Here is a 16,856-nt window from a genome sequence, read left to right on the forward strand (position 1 = left end):
TTTTATTTAAAAACAAAAAGTCCACTCACAAATTAGGCCTAAGCCTGCTGTCGATCTGGGGTCTCGTCTGCTCGAGCCTCCTCACGTCCTGTTCCAAATAAAATATTAATTTCCCATCCAATAATCCAATATTTAATCAAAATAGGCAAAATTACCCGAGAGCCATAATTACGCTCATCATTGCCTAACTTCGATATTCTTACATCGGAACGATCCGAACTTAAATATCACACTCAATAGTCGTAAATACAACCTCCCCAAAATACGACTTAAATCCAACGGCCGGATTCTACATTAATTACCCGCCAAAAATACCACACTTCGGAAATTCACAAACCTATCCAAATCTCATCCAAAAATTCCATAAATCACACCAATATACTCCTCTTAATATTCCACATTTAAAACCCTAAAAATACTCCTAACCGCCGGCGGTGGCGGCCGGCAGCCGTTTTCCGGCGACCTGCAAACGCTACCAAATTTTAACAGAATCTTCCTCTCAATCTCCTCTACAACTTTCATGACCAACACATCACCCAATTCCAAGCCTAACTAGGCTAATCGAACGAAAATAACTTAAAAGCCTAGAAATTTCAACTCCACATTTCTCCTTACCTAGCTCAAGAGGGAGGGAGCTGCTTGGAGGGGTTGTTGCACGGGAGGAGGGCTACAAAACCGTACCAAGCTTGCTCGGATTGGTGGCCGGAGGAGGAAGTTCCGGCGAAAAAACCGATTCGGCAGTCGAAGCTTTCGGGTGGCACCGCTCCCTCACGGCGGAGCTAGGGGCTCCTCTCACCGGGTCCAGGAAGGCTGCTGGGTTGGAGGTCGATCGATTGGAACCGGTGCGGCGGTCTGGGGCGGCCGGACGGCGGCGGACGGCGGTGGAGAAGTTTCCCGGGTGGAGGGAGAAGAAATGCGGGTGGGAAGAGAGAAAACGGGAGGGAGAGAGAGAGAAAGGAAGAAGAAATGGGTTGGGCTCGGCCCAGCCGACCCAACAATCCTTTTTAACCCAAAATTCCAAAATTCAACACCCCGAAAAATAATACCCGAATAAAAATTACCTTTTACTAGCTAAAATTTACTATTTTTACCGTCGTCGTATTTTCCACATACGAATTATCCTCCGCACATAATCGTCCCCGAAACCCCTCTAGGGACCAATTAAACTATTTACTCAAAGATCGGGACGGTAAAATTCTTATTATAATCACGCTAGTAAATAAGGTAAAAATATAAGGGTCGGGATGTGACAATAATACGGTTATATACTACGCCATTAAGGTGAACTGTGGTTGTTGATTGTGAGATTTTCATTTTAAAGTTAGTAAATAATTTGAGAGATGTTGTGATTTGGGGGAGCACGAAGGCTTCAGGAGTTTAAGGTTGGATTTAGATTTTTTAGAAGTGTATGCATGTATTATTAGGAATGGTTGTCCATTTTCAAGAGAGGTTATGCTGAATTTTCAGTAAACTTTCCTTAGAGGTGGTCCCCGCAGGATTTGCTTCGGGTTTTAGGGTGAAATTCGGGGTAGGTCTTAACAGTTGGTATCAGAGCATTAGGTTATTCGATTCCTTTCTCTTTTTAGCACTACCTCATATTCTTGGTCATGCTTAGTGTCTATAGAGTGATGGTCCGACCGTGGCGGATCCATTAGCATTATATGCTTTAGACATTATGTGTTGATTAAGTTTGTGATGTCTATAGAGTGATGGTCCGACCGTGGCGGATCCATTAGCATTATATGCTTTAGACATTATGTGTTGATTAAGTTTGTGATGTAGTCGTTCTTATTTTTTTATGGACAGCAGTGTGCCATAAATGTCTACATCTCTAAGACTATGCCTCTGTACGCCGACCTCTTAAGTAAATCATTATGCTTTGAGTAATGAAAAGGGTATGGATTACGCCTTTTCCAAAGGTTATCGAGTTAATATCATAAATTGTTAGAGTTCAATTGCGAGTTGGGAATTCTAGTTGGGAACTCATAAGCATGGTAACATTCTTTTCTTTTGATCAATGATTGTTTGGGGTGATGATTAAGATGATAGGTTGGGCATTTTTGTGCGAATCTGTGGTAGGTGAAATGTTTCAATTTATGTCTTGGGAGTTTTCTGTTTTTGGTGGGCAAGTAAAGAGTTGTTGTAGTCCGATAGAAAATCTTGGCTTCGAGTTATGTGACTTGTCAGGACCCACCCCGAATTTCACCATGAAACCCGAAGTAAATCCTGCGGGGACCACCTCCAAGGAAAGTTTACCGAAAAATCGGCATAACCTCCTTTGAAAATGGACAACCCTTCCTAATAATACCTGCATACACTTCAAAAGAATCCATCTAGAACCCTTTACTCCTGGAGCCTTCATGCTCCCCAACACAACATCTCCCAAATTATTTAAATATTTACACAAATCCCATATCCAACCATTTATAGGTTTAGAGCAACTCTAACAGGAAGAAAGGAAACATAATAAATTAACAAGTGGAAGCTATATGATGACTATGCCTCATCTCCATGTACGTCCGACCTCAACTATGCTAACCTGCAAGCTGGGCATTTTTAAAACGAAGGGTCTAGGGGAAAACATTTGAAACCGTTAGAGTGAGTGGACAAAAATAAATTTAATGAAAAATATTTATGCTTTCCCAATTTACATTTCCATAGAAAATATATTGCATGCGACAGCTCAAAAACATTCAACACGAAAACTGGCAATTTCATGACTACCTCCGGCCAGTCTCCAAAGCTCAATAAATACAGCCTCTCAGGCTAAAATAAAATATGTATGTATTACACTCGTCATATCCCTTGTATGAATTTTCTTGAAACAACAAAGACAAATAGAAAATTCACACAAGGCTACGACGCTTGCGTCTAACGCTCACATCGCACCATAATGGCATTTTACCTCATTATGCTGGAAAAGACGGTGTATAATATATACGCGCATATCCCCTATATAAATTATTATATTTATATAGGGCTAGACGATTGCGTCTAACGCTCACGTCGCACCATAATGGAATTTGACCTCAGTATGGTGGAAAAGCACGTATAGCTAGCTAGCATTTCTTCAAAAATAATAAAAATTGCCAATTGCAAAAGAAGCAATAACTATATGGCTACACCGAAAATCTCATTTCCGATAACTTTCCAAATAGCGAAGTTAACAACATAAAATAAGAGCATTTACTTCCAAAAATAACTTCGCGAAAATATATAATTCCACAAATTGATATTCAATAAAATCATTCATTTAAAAATGAAATCACCGCATGCTTATAATTTAAAACAAACGTCCACTCACAACTTTAGGCCTAAGCCTGACGTCGATCCAAGGTCTCTTCTGCTTGAGCCTCCTCACGTCCTGTTTCCAAATGTATAATTAATTTCCCATTTTAAAAAAAATCCAATATTTAAACAAAATTAGCAAAATTAAACGTGAGCCTCCCACACATTCATCATTGCCCAACTTCCCCATTCTTAACTCAAAATGGCTCAAACTTCACCCAACAAACCGTCAGCCCTAATTCAACCTTCCACAGATTAATGGCTTAAATCCTTCGGCCGGATTCTACATTAATTATCCGCCAAAATACCAAACTTCGGAAATTAACAAACCTATCCAAAACTCATCCGAAAATTCCATAATTCACATCAATATACTCCCCTTAATATTCCACATTTAAAACCCTAAAAATCTCCCAAACAGCGACGGCTCCGCCGGTAGAGGCGGCCGGAGGCCGATTCCGGCGACCTCCAATGCCTATGAAATTTTGATAAAATAATCCTCTCATCATGCTCTACAACTTTCCTAACTAGCACATACCCAAAATCCAAGCCTAGCTATGCCAATCGAACAAAAACAACACAAAAAGCCCTAGAGCTTCCACTCACCGGTTCTCCTCACCTGAAGCAAACTGGACTGAGTCCTTTTAGGGTAAGGCAACTGGGTTGGAGACCTTCAAAACCATATATAGCTTGCCCGGATCGGAGGAGGAAGTTCCGACGACATGAAGCTTTGGACAGCCGAAGGTTCAAGGCGTCGTTCCTCTCTCACAGCGGCGCTAAGGAGACTGTCACCGGTCCAGGGAGGAAGCTGGGTCGGAGGCCGACCGAACGGGACCGGTGCGGCGGTAGATGGTGGCCGGACGGCGGCGGACAGGCGGCCGGATGTCTAGCGAGGAGAGGGAGCTCGGGAAAGTGGGAACCGGGAGGAAAAGAGAGAAGGAAAAGAGAAGAGAGAACTGGCTTTGGGCCTCTAACCCCCAAACCGGGCCAACATCTTTATACACCAAAACCCAACTCTAAAATTTACACCCCAAAATAAAATACCCTATTAAAAATTACCTTTTACTAGCTAAAATTTATCATTTTTACCGTCGTCACATTTTTCTCCTACGAATAATTCTCCGCAAATAATCGTCCCCCAAAACCCCTCTAGGGACCAATTAAACTATAACTTCATTGACGGAGACGGTAAAATTCTTATTATAATCAAACTAGTAAATAAGGTAAAAATTTAAGAGTCGGGATGTGACAATTCTCCCCTCCTTATAAAAATTTCGTCCTCGAAATTTACATACCTGTCATTCGAAGAGATAGGGATATTGCTGCATCATTTGCTCCTCTGATTCCCAAGTAGTTTCCTCTACTTGATGACTCCTCCATAGAACTTTAACAAGAGGAAATGATTTGCTTCTAAGCACTTGCTCCTTTGGATCGAGAATCTGAACCGGATTTACTTCATAAGACAAATCTTTCGTCAAACTGATCGGCTGCTCTTGCAGCACATGAGAAAGATCGGCAATATACTTGCGAAGCATGGATACATGAAGCCCATTATGTATCTTGGATAACTCCGGGGGCAAAACTAACCGATACGCAAGAGAGCCAACTTGATCTAAAAACCCATAAGGACCAATAAATCTCAAACTAAGCTTTTCACATTACCAAAATGTACCACCCCTTTCCAAGGAGACAAATTTGAAAACACCCAAACACTCACTTGAAACTCATGGTCCTTCCAGCGGACATCTTTAAAACTCTTCTGGCTACTAAGAGCTGCTTTGAGTCTAACCCTGACTCCTTTAACCTTTTCATTTGAATCTTGAATTATTTTTAATCTTCTCAAAGACTCTAAATCCTTCGCTGAACTACCACTAACGTTTACACGTAAGTGGGTTCAGTGATACCTGCTCCAGAGTACGAGTACCCATAGGTATGCACACTCTTTCCTGAGCAATGGAAATAGTTAACCCAAATAAAGAGCATACATTTGCTATCACCATCGGGCTCAAATCTCCTAACGTCACGTAACAACCTCGTCATTACGCTGCTCACAACTCGACGATGAAGCCCACATGCTAGGAAACTAAAGTTCACACGTTCCCACATGCTCATAGGGGTCAAAATTAAGACCTGCTAATTGAACAGATTTTAGGATGCACACACTGCAGAATTGCAACAATCACTTCTAATACCGAGACACTTCGCGGAGTCAAAGCTCTCGCAAGTCTACAAGACAACCTTGCTCTGCCTAAGTGACCAATCTACCAACATATGATAACCTCGATTCCTGAAATAACATTATGCAAAGATCAATACCACGTCACTTAGGTCTCTTCACCAAAACTATTACATTACCTTTGTGAACACCACAAACTAGCAACTTATGAGAATTTCAACTCTCTCCTGATTCTGCTATCTCCACTATTCTCTTTACCACAAACCAGAAGATAATTTGAAACATGACTATCATGTGGAAACTGGATATTCCTCCTTGTTCGTCATAAGCAAAAACTAACTAATTATGCCCACGAAAAATTGGCACAGCCAATTCATGATGCCCAACTTGACGTTGAAATCCACATAAATAGAACACCTTCCTTAAGCATTGACAAAAATTTACATCTTCAGCCATGCTACTTATTCGGGTACAACCGCGACCCCAAATTCAATAATTAAAAGCACACGGCTCACTACTACACCTTGTGGTTCACCAACCAACGAAAACCATGAATTCAAGCAAGAATCAAAACTCATGGCTTAACTCAGCTCAAGTTCCAGAAGAAATGACTTAAAGCACACGAAAGGCAAGTCCTCTAACTTCGAGCTCAAAAGCTCCACAGATCTCCGATATCCGCCAGAACCCGTTTCAAAATCGCACTAGAAACCTCAACTAATCATCCCGACACCAATGGATGAACGCACAACCAAAAAACGAAGACCTCCCAAATCAAACTTGGATCAATAAGTGGTCCCACCACAAAACAATCCCGAGAAGAGACGTTGATCAACCTATCCATAAATCTACTATTCGCCATACTAAAACTCTTAATAAACCTTGACTCGAAAAGCTTCTCGAGTCAACAGAGGAAAACCCTCTTCCAAAATGCTACATCATGAAATATACCTATAACGACACAAACCATCAAAATCAACATCACCATGCAACTCTCAAACTACCACATAGGATTTACGACATCAAAACTCATCGCTTAAATGAACTCCAACTCACTTGGGATCACCACTGGATTTATTTCGGATCGATGATTCGTTGGTTAGGTTGTTTATCTTAGGCGATGGATGTTGCCGTTTCCGTCGCCTAAGTTATTTTATTTAGGTAAAAAATAAGTTTAATTTTTGTTTTTTTAACCTTATTCACTATTTCCAAAAATTACAAATCAGTAACAATAATCAAACACATACACATACAGATATACCGGAAGCATTGGATTTGGAAAACATATTCATATATTGATCATGGAGAAATATTAATTGTTCATATATATATATATATATATATATATATATATATATATACAAAATAATTAATGAACTAGGTAGAAAATTGTTCGTACATATACAATCTAGCTAAACTATGAATGAAGTACTACAAAATCAATAATTCCAAGGACGTCGGTTGTCCAATTCTATGTTATCGCCTAGATCATCATTGTTTTGTGGGGAAACATGTGGAGGAGAAACAACTGGAGGAGGAGAAAACTGTGGAGGAGGAGGTGGCATACCTAGGCGCTCATATATGGCTGCAAATTGGGACTACACAGCGCTATACATAGACTCCGCACGCAGGGCACGCTGATGGACCTCTTTATTGTTGTTGGGCACACTCCTCTGATTCCTTCAATCTCTGCTCATAGCGCTCTTGCATCTCTTGGAGTTGCTGCTCATCAACTCTAGGAGGACGACTACGTGAAATGGAACCATTTGAAGATTGGCTCAAGTCTCGCTCGCCTCCTCATCCCATCCCTCGAATCTCCTTTCCTTTCCGAGTTTTGAGCACCTTACCCAACACCTCAATTTGTTGGGACTGAACACTCTCCATAATCTCCTCCTTCGTCGCGTCAGGGTGTTGTTCCTTAAATGTATCCTTTCGTTTATTGACCTCATCAACCATGTCATTCTGCATGCATTTAAAATACATCAATTAATAAACAAGTTTGCTCAACACATGTATTAACACCTAAAACAGTAACACTTGAAGCTAGTAATCACTTGAAAAAAAATATATCTATTTCTGTAGCAGTAAGCAGGGGTGCCTGCATGCGAGCCCTGGGGTGCACCCTGGGGCGCGCATGCAACCACCCCTGCTTACCCATTCAAGCTGAACTTGCAGCAACTAACCAAACCAAAAGTTGTCCTAATTCTGCTGACCGGTTACAAAGAAAATATATATGAATATGTAGAAACAAGAACCAATATATAACCAAAGATAACTATTTACATATAGCTCATTTTATGTGTGGTACCTAATAAACTTGACATTTTGCGTAATAAACTTCATAAGTGCATGCATCAAACAATTTACATGACCTCAAACAATTAGGTGCATCAAACAATTTACATGACTTCACAACAGTGCTAGCTATTTCAGGTATAACTTGAAATTTGGCATAATTTAGAGAGACAACAATAAGATATAACCATAAAACACAAGAGGTATGTATATCAACAACATACCTTATTAATGCATATATTTACTGTAACCCTGGACTGTTGCTTCGAAACTAGTCCTAATGTATCCTCATCCAAAAAATAACTAATCCTCTAATTTATTAAACATTTTCAGAAATGGTCAAAATCTTGCAAAATAGCTAATAAATTTCACCTCAAATTAATTTTATGCAAGTTGTGCCCAAAATCTGAATCCCCCATCCAAATTAATGTCTATGTACGTTGTTCAAGAACAATTATATATGATTATGTTACTTCATTTACTTGTTTATTTATAAACCACTCCACCTACAAAACCTTGACACTACTCAAAAGCCATCAAAGTTAACCAAACACTCTATGAGAAAAATGACCAAGAAACTCCAAAAGCGTCTCCAAGATTACCCCACCAAGATTAAGAAACCTCCCCCTACTTTGATCCCAATCCCCTCTAAGAAATAGATGCGAACAATAAAATAGTAAAAAGAAAGACACTTACATATTTCTTGGTCGTATCTTCATCACCGGCCCTGATATAGGTCTTCTCAAAACCTTTGATAATTAAAAGGTGCTCCCCTTGTATTCTGAGTTCCTCCATTGTGTAGATGATAGGAGAAGACCCCGTGTGGTGGTGCATAGTCTTCTCTCCCACGGTTCCGCTTGTTTGACAAGAAGAGTCTCTATCTAATATATACACGAAAAAATATTAAATAGATTAGTAAAATACAAGGGAAACAATGAAGGTAAATTTAAAAAAAAAAAAAAAAAAAAAACAAATAGAAGGTAAATTTAAAAAATACACCTTGAACGCATCTGACTCGAAGTGCTGGCATAGAAACTCCCACTGGTCCTCTCTCCCAATGAAATCTGAAGGCATGCTAGAGGGCCCTTCCTTCAGATAAGCTTTGTGACACTGTTACTTCCAGTCCTTGTACCTCTCTTGTGCCCTCTTCAGTATCCAATCGAATATTGGCTCATCATTTTCATCCCACTAGTACTTCGGCTAAGTGACAAATAAAAAAAATATCATGTTAAGCACTGAAAAATAAAATAAAAAAATGTTATGAAGTAAATATACTTTTCAAACTGTTTTCAGTTACTTACCGACAGTGCATTCCACACCTTCCACTTCTCATCCTGATCAAGGTCGTAGAACGTCCTTGCCCTTATTCCCACCAGACTCCGTATGGCGCAACCGATATCATGCGCCACCAAGCTGTTTATCCCCCTCACGCTAGGGCCTTTTACACGGGGGCAATACTGTAGCTTGATCTTCTGCCCCGTTTGTGCAACAATGCCCTCCGCCTTCTTTCCAAAACAGAAACCCCGCTTCTTTTTCAGGGCCGGAGTTACAATTAATATATATACAAAACATTAGGATAAGCAGGGGTAAGCAGTAAGCAGCCGGGGGTGCCTGCATGCGCGCCAGGGTGCCTGCATGGGGCGCGCAACTTAAATACAAGTATAAGAGGAATTAAGGTATTTACCTGTTGGGTTTCTAACTTTCAAACGAGCGCTGCTGATGATGCGTCTTGCATATTCAGGTGTCGGTGTAGATGATGGAGATCCCGTTGAAGTAGTGTCAACGGGAATGGGCCGCACGATCAAGGGGGGACCCGCTGGTGGTACTGTGTCAGCCGGCATGGGGGAAGGGTGGTTGCTACTGCTAGCTGAGCCGACGCTCTGCCATATAGACTCTATCAAAGCACCGGTCTTAGTGCCTCGGTCCTTCCTCTTCCCCACGATCACCATCTTGCACATGAATAACACACAATTGTTAATGTTTAAATCACATGTTATAGCTTCTCAAAATTTAAGTAAATGCTAATGACTACACTTTGTTAATGCCTACTGTCCAATATAAAACAATGCCTAATGACTACACACTTAGTCAGTTGCACAACATTTTTCATCCAAGCATTTTCATCCAATCATTTAGAGCACAGCAAGAAGAACAACATTGAGCTGCTAGTAATATATGATATCTCCAACATTACTGGTAAGCACAATATTACTGGTAAGAACAATGAGAGCATGACAAAGCTATATTTGCAATCTGGACTTAGAGAAATAGATTAGCACGAACAATATATGTGCAAAAACTTCCTAATTACATGTTCATTGAATGAACATGACATATAAGTTCATTAGTCTCCACGTTCATAAACTGTAAGAACAAACTACATATACCATTCTTCTAATCCAAAACAGATCCTCATTTTAAGTATGACATATTTATCGGAAACACTATCTATCCCAAACCAGTAAATGTGTCTGCATCATCAAGAAGATTTCTTATACTCTATAAACTGACCAAGGAAATAAAAATAAAACTAACTACTTTTTAACTCTGAGACAACCCTAATATTTTTCTTTCATATAGCAGCTCAATAAACTTGCAAAAACTTGCATTTTTTTGGGATGATTAGTTGATACTTTGCCTTCTTATCTTTGTGTAAATTACTACTAAACATAGGCATGCAACTCTAATAAACTAGCCTGATAAGCACACAAAGGTAAACATGTAGCAGTTCTCCTTTCAAAAGACCTCTCTCTGGCATTTATCTGAGAAACCATTTGCATAAAAAGATACTAGATTTATTAATATCCCCTACTTTAGCGATGAACATTTGGGAACCGACACAAAATAAACAATCATTTAAAGAGCAAAATGATTTCTTATGTGCGAAACTCAAAAACACAAAAATATAGCTTTACATATCAACATCTTTTAAGGTTCTCAGACTATCAGGATTCCTTATATCTTCATAAGGACTTTGATTGTAATATTAGTTCAACTAATCTAACAAAATATCAAATAAAGTTGCGACTAACCATAATATTTAACTGCCAAGGATTAATTCACATAAACTATAATATCCTAATTCCAAAGCTATGGACATTATATTGGTGCCGGATTAGTAAAGCAATGGAAACCCAGCTATTATGATTCCATCAGGATCCCTTCCAGTAATTTACTTTCCCAAGAATAAACGCTCATGACATTTAATTCATAATTCGTTACTTTGAGACAACTGATTCGATACGAGTTATATGACATAACTTTAAAACAGTACAAGAACATCTCAGTCATGAGTGTAAACTTCAATTCACCATGTAAAAAGTAAAAAATTTCAAGAGATGCCAGAGATCTGCTATATAATTCCAACAAACATGTTCAGTAGTTAACCTGGAAATACAAGCGTTCTCATTTTCCAAAAGAACTTATCAGCCAACTCAAGAACAAAGGAAGAACTCTTCTATATCTTTTCTTTCACTCCTAGATAGGACTGAGATAGTTCACAAATCTACCTTGAACATGTCAAAACCTTGAGCTTCACTCCTCTTATATATATTCCTAATCCTAATGTATGAGATTTAACCATAAACGAATTCATATACGATTCAAAAACTAAACAGTGTGTATCAGTCCAAATCTTAGTCAGTTGCAGAACAAAATCATCCAAGCATGTAGAGCACAGCAGGACAACCGATCAGCGAAACAAATCACAACAATATCATGGCTTACAGTTCAGAATGCACAATCAGAATTCACATCAACAAATCATCTTCTATATATAAACTTTACTCTATTGAAACTCGAATCAAGGTTGAAAACTTACCGTCACAGAAACCCTAGATTCGAATCCTAGCCTTTCAGTGAGAATCGTGCGCGTTGCGAGAACACGGCCGTGGATGCGGCGGCGATGAGTGGAGCAGGTTGGTGGATGCGCGCGGTTGCAGCAAAATCTCTTGATCACTGGATGCGGTTGCCGATGGGTGGATGGGGTCTTCGATAGGTCGAGGCGGTTGGCGGAGGCAGTGGGCGGAGGAGTGGCTGTCACGCCCCCAAACTGTGACCATTATTATATGAAAATATGGTGCCCGAATCTGTGGCGTGAGTTAAAACAAATAGAATTTTCTCAAATAATTTATTAAAAAAGAAATATATATATGTCTGAATAATACTTCTATTAGAAAACGAAAGCATAAATATTTTATAATATTAAATATTTTACAATACGAGAGTTTTTGTAAAAGTATATAAGACATTACATTTATTCTCAAAATAGCAACAGAAAACATTCTTTTATTTAGTAGGTTCATCCCATTCCCCAAGCATCTATTCGTTACTTGAAAATAAGAATGTGTAGCATCATGAGTAACACAGACCCAGTAAGTACAACTTACATTCTTATAATAATGTGTCTTATAAGAAACCAGAAATAAACACAACTAAGTAAAAATGTACCCAGAATCATTTTGATTTGTTCATACTGATTCTTATTTATGCGCGCGCGCGCGCACACACACACACATATACAAGCGTGAATAAATTTATCCATGTGAATGTTTAGGAAACTGGTAATAAATCACAAAGATCACATGCTAGGTCCACTATACCAAAGCACGGATAAGCCGCAGCATACCAAGGACAATACCAGAGTATGTATACTCAAGGTCGACACTTTCTTCCTATGAGTATAATAGTGCACTATTTGTAGGGACTAGGTCCCTGGCTAACTTCACAAATCACAAAACACTTTTACCAGTAATTCACTTAAGCACGGGGTAGTACTAATCACCCGGCTTCACATTTCCAAAACTTAATTACATCAAAAGAGTGTAGCAAACTTTAGTAAGTAAGATAACTTCTTTAATACCAACAAAGTATATAAGCTTATATCAATATACTTTAAAAATTATAATAACTCAATATATACACAAAATAAGCAATTTAATAAACTTGAAAGTAAAAGTGTAATAAAGTAAATTTACTTTAAATAAACAGAAATATTAGTTAGTAGTAGTCAAAGAATTAGTAGTCATATTTCTCATAGCGAGGGAAATCCTTGTCCAAAGAACCGTCAACTTATCATTTTCATATCTCATTCAATTTATGTCCAAATTAGGCAAGTGAGGAGTCCATGTCGAAGGATTTTTCGTAAGGAATTCAATGAGATAAGTCATATAATCCAGTTCGAAGTCATAGAGTCCAGAAATGGTGAAAAACAGTAGCAGTGCAGAAAGCTGATATCCTTTATATTACCTTTGATGTCTAAGTCTTTACGTGCTTTATAGTTTATCATTGCTTCTGAAACTTTCCAGATTTAAAGTAGAGATCCTAAGCTTCAATTTGATATAAAGTTTGTAGAAAATGGTTAAGAAATGAGTGAGATATGAATTTTTGAAGTTGTGGTAGTTGTAATGGATTTTCAACGAGTTTATTAGTTTGGAAGTTTGATTAGCCATAACTTGTTCATTTCCAAACCCCTTTTTAAATGATTCAAAAGCCTAAACTGAAGCATATTTCATGAAGAATCTAATACTGTGACCAAATTTACAAAGTGATATTTAATTATATACGAAAATATAAGTTTCTAGAAAACATATTTTTTTCCATTTTATCCTTAGTTAAGCATTTTGATAATCTTAAAGACAAAAAGAGTATAGGAATGTAATCATGTACTTACTCTTGAATTTTCAGAAGTGAAGTGAAGGTTTTGGTATTGACTCAAGGTTGGACTTTTTTGACAGAGAGAACTTCTCAAGAGAAAAAGAGTGAAGAATAGGATTTTGGTGTGGGAGCTTTTCTATTCAACTAAGGGAGTTTGTGATCATCTTTACGTTTGATCTTGGAGTGTGAAGAAAAGATGTTGCAGCTCCCAAGTATAAATAGGCCATGAAGCATGCATTGTAAATTAATTTCCAGCAATTTTATTTGACTTAAAAGGCCAAACATTAAATTTGAGTGATAGTCTAGCTAGTTAGGGTGATTGTTCACAAAGAAAACCAAATAGTAAGACGGGTAAAAGAAAAATCAGCTAGTGCATAAATCTATAGATACACAAATATTTATATATGTATATATAGATATATATCTACTCAAGCTAATAAATAAAGGAATATGATGTTTTCCTTTCTTAAGATCTTGTAAATGTGTTAGTAATATTTAAGATTAGAATAGTATGCATGATAAAAGCAATACTAACACGAATCTTAAATTCAATCACGAGTATCGATTGTATGTAAGAAATACGGGTTAAGGTATTTAAGTAGTTTACTTAAATTCTAATACTTAATAAAAATATCTATCTTGTAAGTATGATACTTGGAGTCATTGGCTTCTAAAATGAATATTTTAGAAGATATTTGAATTACTATCTAAGGTTAAAGAGCCTTAGTGTGCTATATAATTTGTGCTAAGTTTCGGGGTACTACAGTGGCGCAGCTTTGGTATTTAGGGATTAGATGTGGGTTTCAGACGAAGAAAAGAGTAAGTGATTAGTTTGTATCGATTTTATCTTAGCCGACGGAATCGTTCCGTCGGCTAAGAAAACTATTCGTCGCCTAACAATTTAAATTTCAGCGCCAAAAAAAAAGGCGCAAAATCCACCCGCCTAATATTTCGGCATCCTAGGCGACGGAAACAACCACTTTCCATCGCCGTAGTAATACTAAGCCGACGACATATTCAAATTCCATCGCCTTGGTACGACCACGCCGACGACTTATTAAATTCCATCGCCTAAGTTACATAAAAATTTATTTACCGGCGTAATATTTTGGGTATCTTAAGCGACGAAAAGTCCACTTTCCGTCGTCTAAGAAGTTCTTAGGCGACAAGATATTGATATTCCGTCGACTAAGTATATTTTTACAAATTAACCACATTTTATTATATTTACATCCGAGTATTTTCGTGTAACTTATCAAACTAAACCCAACTGTACTTACTCCACATAAGTATTATATTCGTACATAAAAAAGAATACATATGCATTTTAAAAATTACACGTACGTACGTACAATTCATCAAACATGCATATGCGTACGTAGAAATTAAAATTAAATGGCCTTCATGAATTATTAATATGCATCAAGTTAATTTAAAAATACATATCTGAAGTTATGCCAAATTAATTCATACAAGTAGATTAGACCGATCGAAATCCATAATAATTAATATTGAACAAGTACAATATTAATCGTACTCATGATAATCTGAGTCGTCCGAATCATCGTCCTCTTCAGTTTGGTCAGAATACTCATCATCCTCTATGTATTCGTCATCTATGAAGCCGTCGTAATCATGATTGGAGCCGGGGTTGCGACGTTGTAGCGAGTTCAGTTCATATGGTGTAATTGGAAGGTAACCGATGATAGCCGGAACGTGTTGGTTGTTGACACGAATATCCTCAGTATCAGGGACTACATGTGGAGATTCCTCTTGATATGGTTCATTCGGTTGATCAGTTGTTGGTTCACTAGGCCTACTCTCATTATCCCCTCCCAATGTAGCTGCACTCCAAATATTCCTATGTGACATCACCTGCACCACATTCCAACCCTCACCTATAGCCGGATCATCAAGATAAAACACTTGTTTCGCCATGGTGGCAAGAATAAACGGCTCATTCTCATACCATACACTGTTTGAGTCCACTGATAACAAGCCACGATCCAGAATTGTACTCCTCCGATGAGACCTTTGGAGGGGTTGCTGCACGGGAGGAGGGCTTTCTTTTGAGCCAAGCAGCTCCGGCTATGGCGGCCGGAGAAGAGAGTTCCGGCGATGGAACCACCACGGCAGTCGGACCTTTCGAGGGAGAGAACTCCTTCACGGCGGAGCTAGGGCGGCTCTCACCGGCCTAGAATGGAAGCTGGGTCAGAGGCCGACCGTTTGGGACCGGAGCGGCGGCCTACGATGGCCTGACGGCGGCGAACTGAGCGGGGGAAAATCCGGCAGAGAAGAGGACTCGGGGAAGGGAAATCGGGAGAGAAGAGAGAGAAGTGAGGGGAGTGATGTGGGCTTTTCCAACCGGTCCAACACCTTATACAAACCTAACTCCATAAATTTACACTCCAAAATAATACCCTAAAAAAAAATTACATTTTACTAGCCAAAATTTACCATTTTTACCATCGACACATTTTTCTCCTACGAATAATTCTCCGAAATAATCGTCCCCCAAAACCCCGCTAGGGACCATTTAAACTATAAACTCATTTACGAAGACGGTAAAACTTTTATTATTACTAAGCTAGTAAATAAGGTAAAAATTTAAGGGTTGGGATGTGACAATTACTTTTTGCACAAATTGCCATTGAAGATTGTTGCATGTCGATGTGGCGCCTCAAAACTTTGAGCGCAAGAGATGTGAAATCTCAGCATCTAGGCTTGTTAGCCTGGGGGTCAAAACATGTGGTTTAATCCATTCCAATAAAGGGGTTCCACAGATACCTAGCGAAGATTCGCCTTAGGCATTGAGTTTGTCAAAACTCAAATGAGCAGAATGTTACATTACTCTTGCATACAAAACCTTGCATACAAAACCAAGCAGTCATTAGACTCGATAGAGGTCACAAACGATGCTTTTAATGGTTTGTCATACGGATTGATCACACACAATCCGAAAAAACCGCTAATTGATCAAACACAATTCGAAAAAGGCCTCGGATTGATCAAACACAATTAGGAGAAAGGTCGGGGTTGATCACACACAACCCGGACAAGGAAACAAGAGTGATCAAACACACTCTTAACCTGCGAATAAAATTTCTGGATTTTTACCTGCAGACACAAAATCCTAAGCATAGAATGGAGATGGAGAAGGGTGGAAAAGATTTTATTCTCCCCGAGGTATTGAACTTGGAAAAGTTTAGGGTTTCAAAACATATTTCGAAACTTCAAACGCTTGAAGAAGTCGAAAATTGTAGTCGAAGGAAACCAAGAATCGTCGGCGGGCGGTTGCCAAGGGATTGGCAGCCGGTGATGTCAGACGGCGGCCGGGAAAACAAGCGGCGGTGGCAATCGGACATAGGAGCCGAAAAACGTATTTTTTTTTTTTTAGGGTTTCGGAAAATAAATGGTGAGCTATTGGCAGCTATTGACTCTAGGG

General features: G+C 38.8%; 1 pseudogene; it reads right to left on the bottom strand.

The window, feature by feature from the left end:
- The window catches only part of LOC101312629, a 232,025-nt pseudogene that overhangs the window by 185,563 nt on the left and 29,606 nt on the right, over window positions 1-16,856 (bottom strand).

The sequence above is a fragment of the Fragaria vesca genome, linkage group LG4 (genome assembly GCF_000184155.1).
Source record: "Fragaria vesca subsp. vesca linkage group LG4, FraVesHawaii_1.0, whole genome shotgun sequence".
In the NCBI taxonomy this organism is placed as follows: domain Eukaryota; kingdom Viridiplantae; phylum Streptophyta; class Magnoliopsida; order Rosales; family Rosaceae; genus Fragaria; species Fragaria vesca.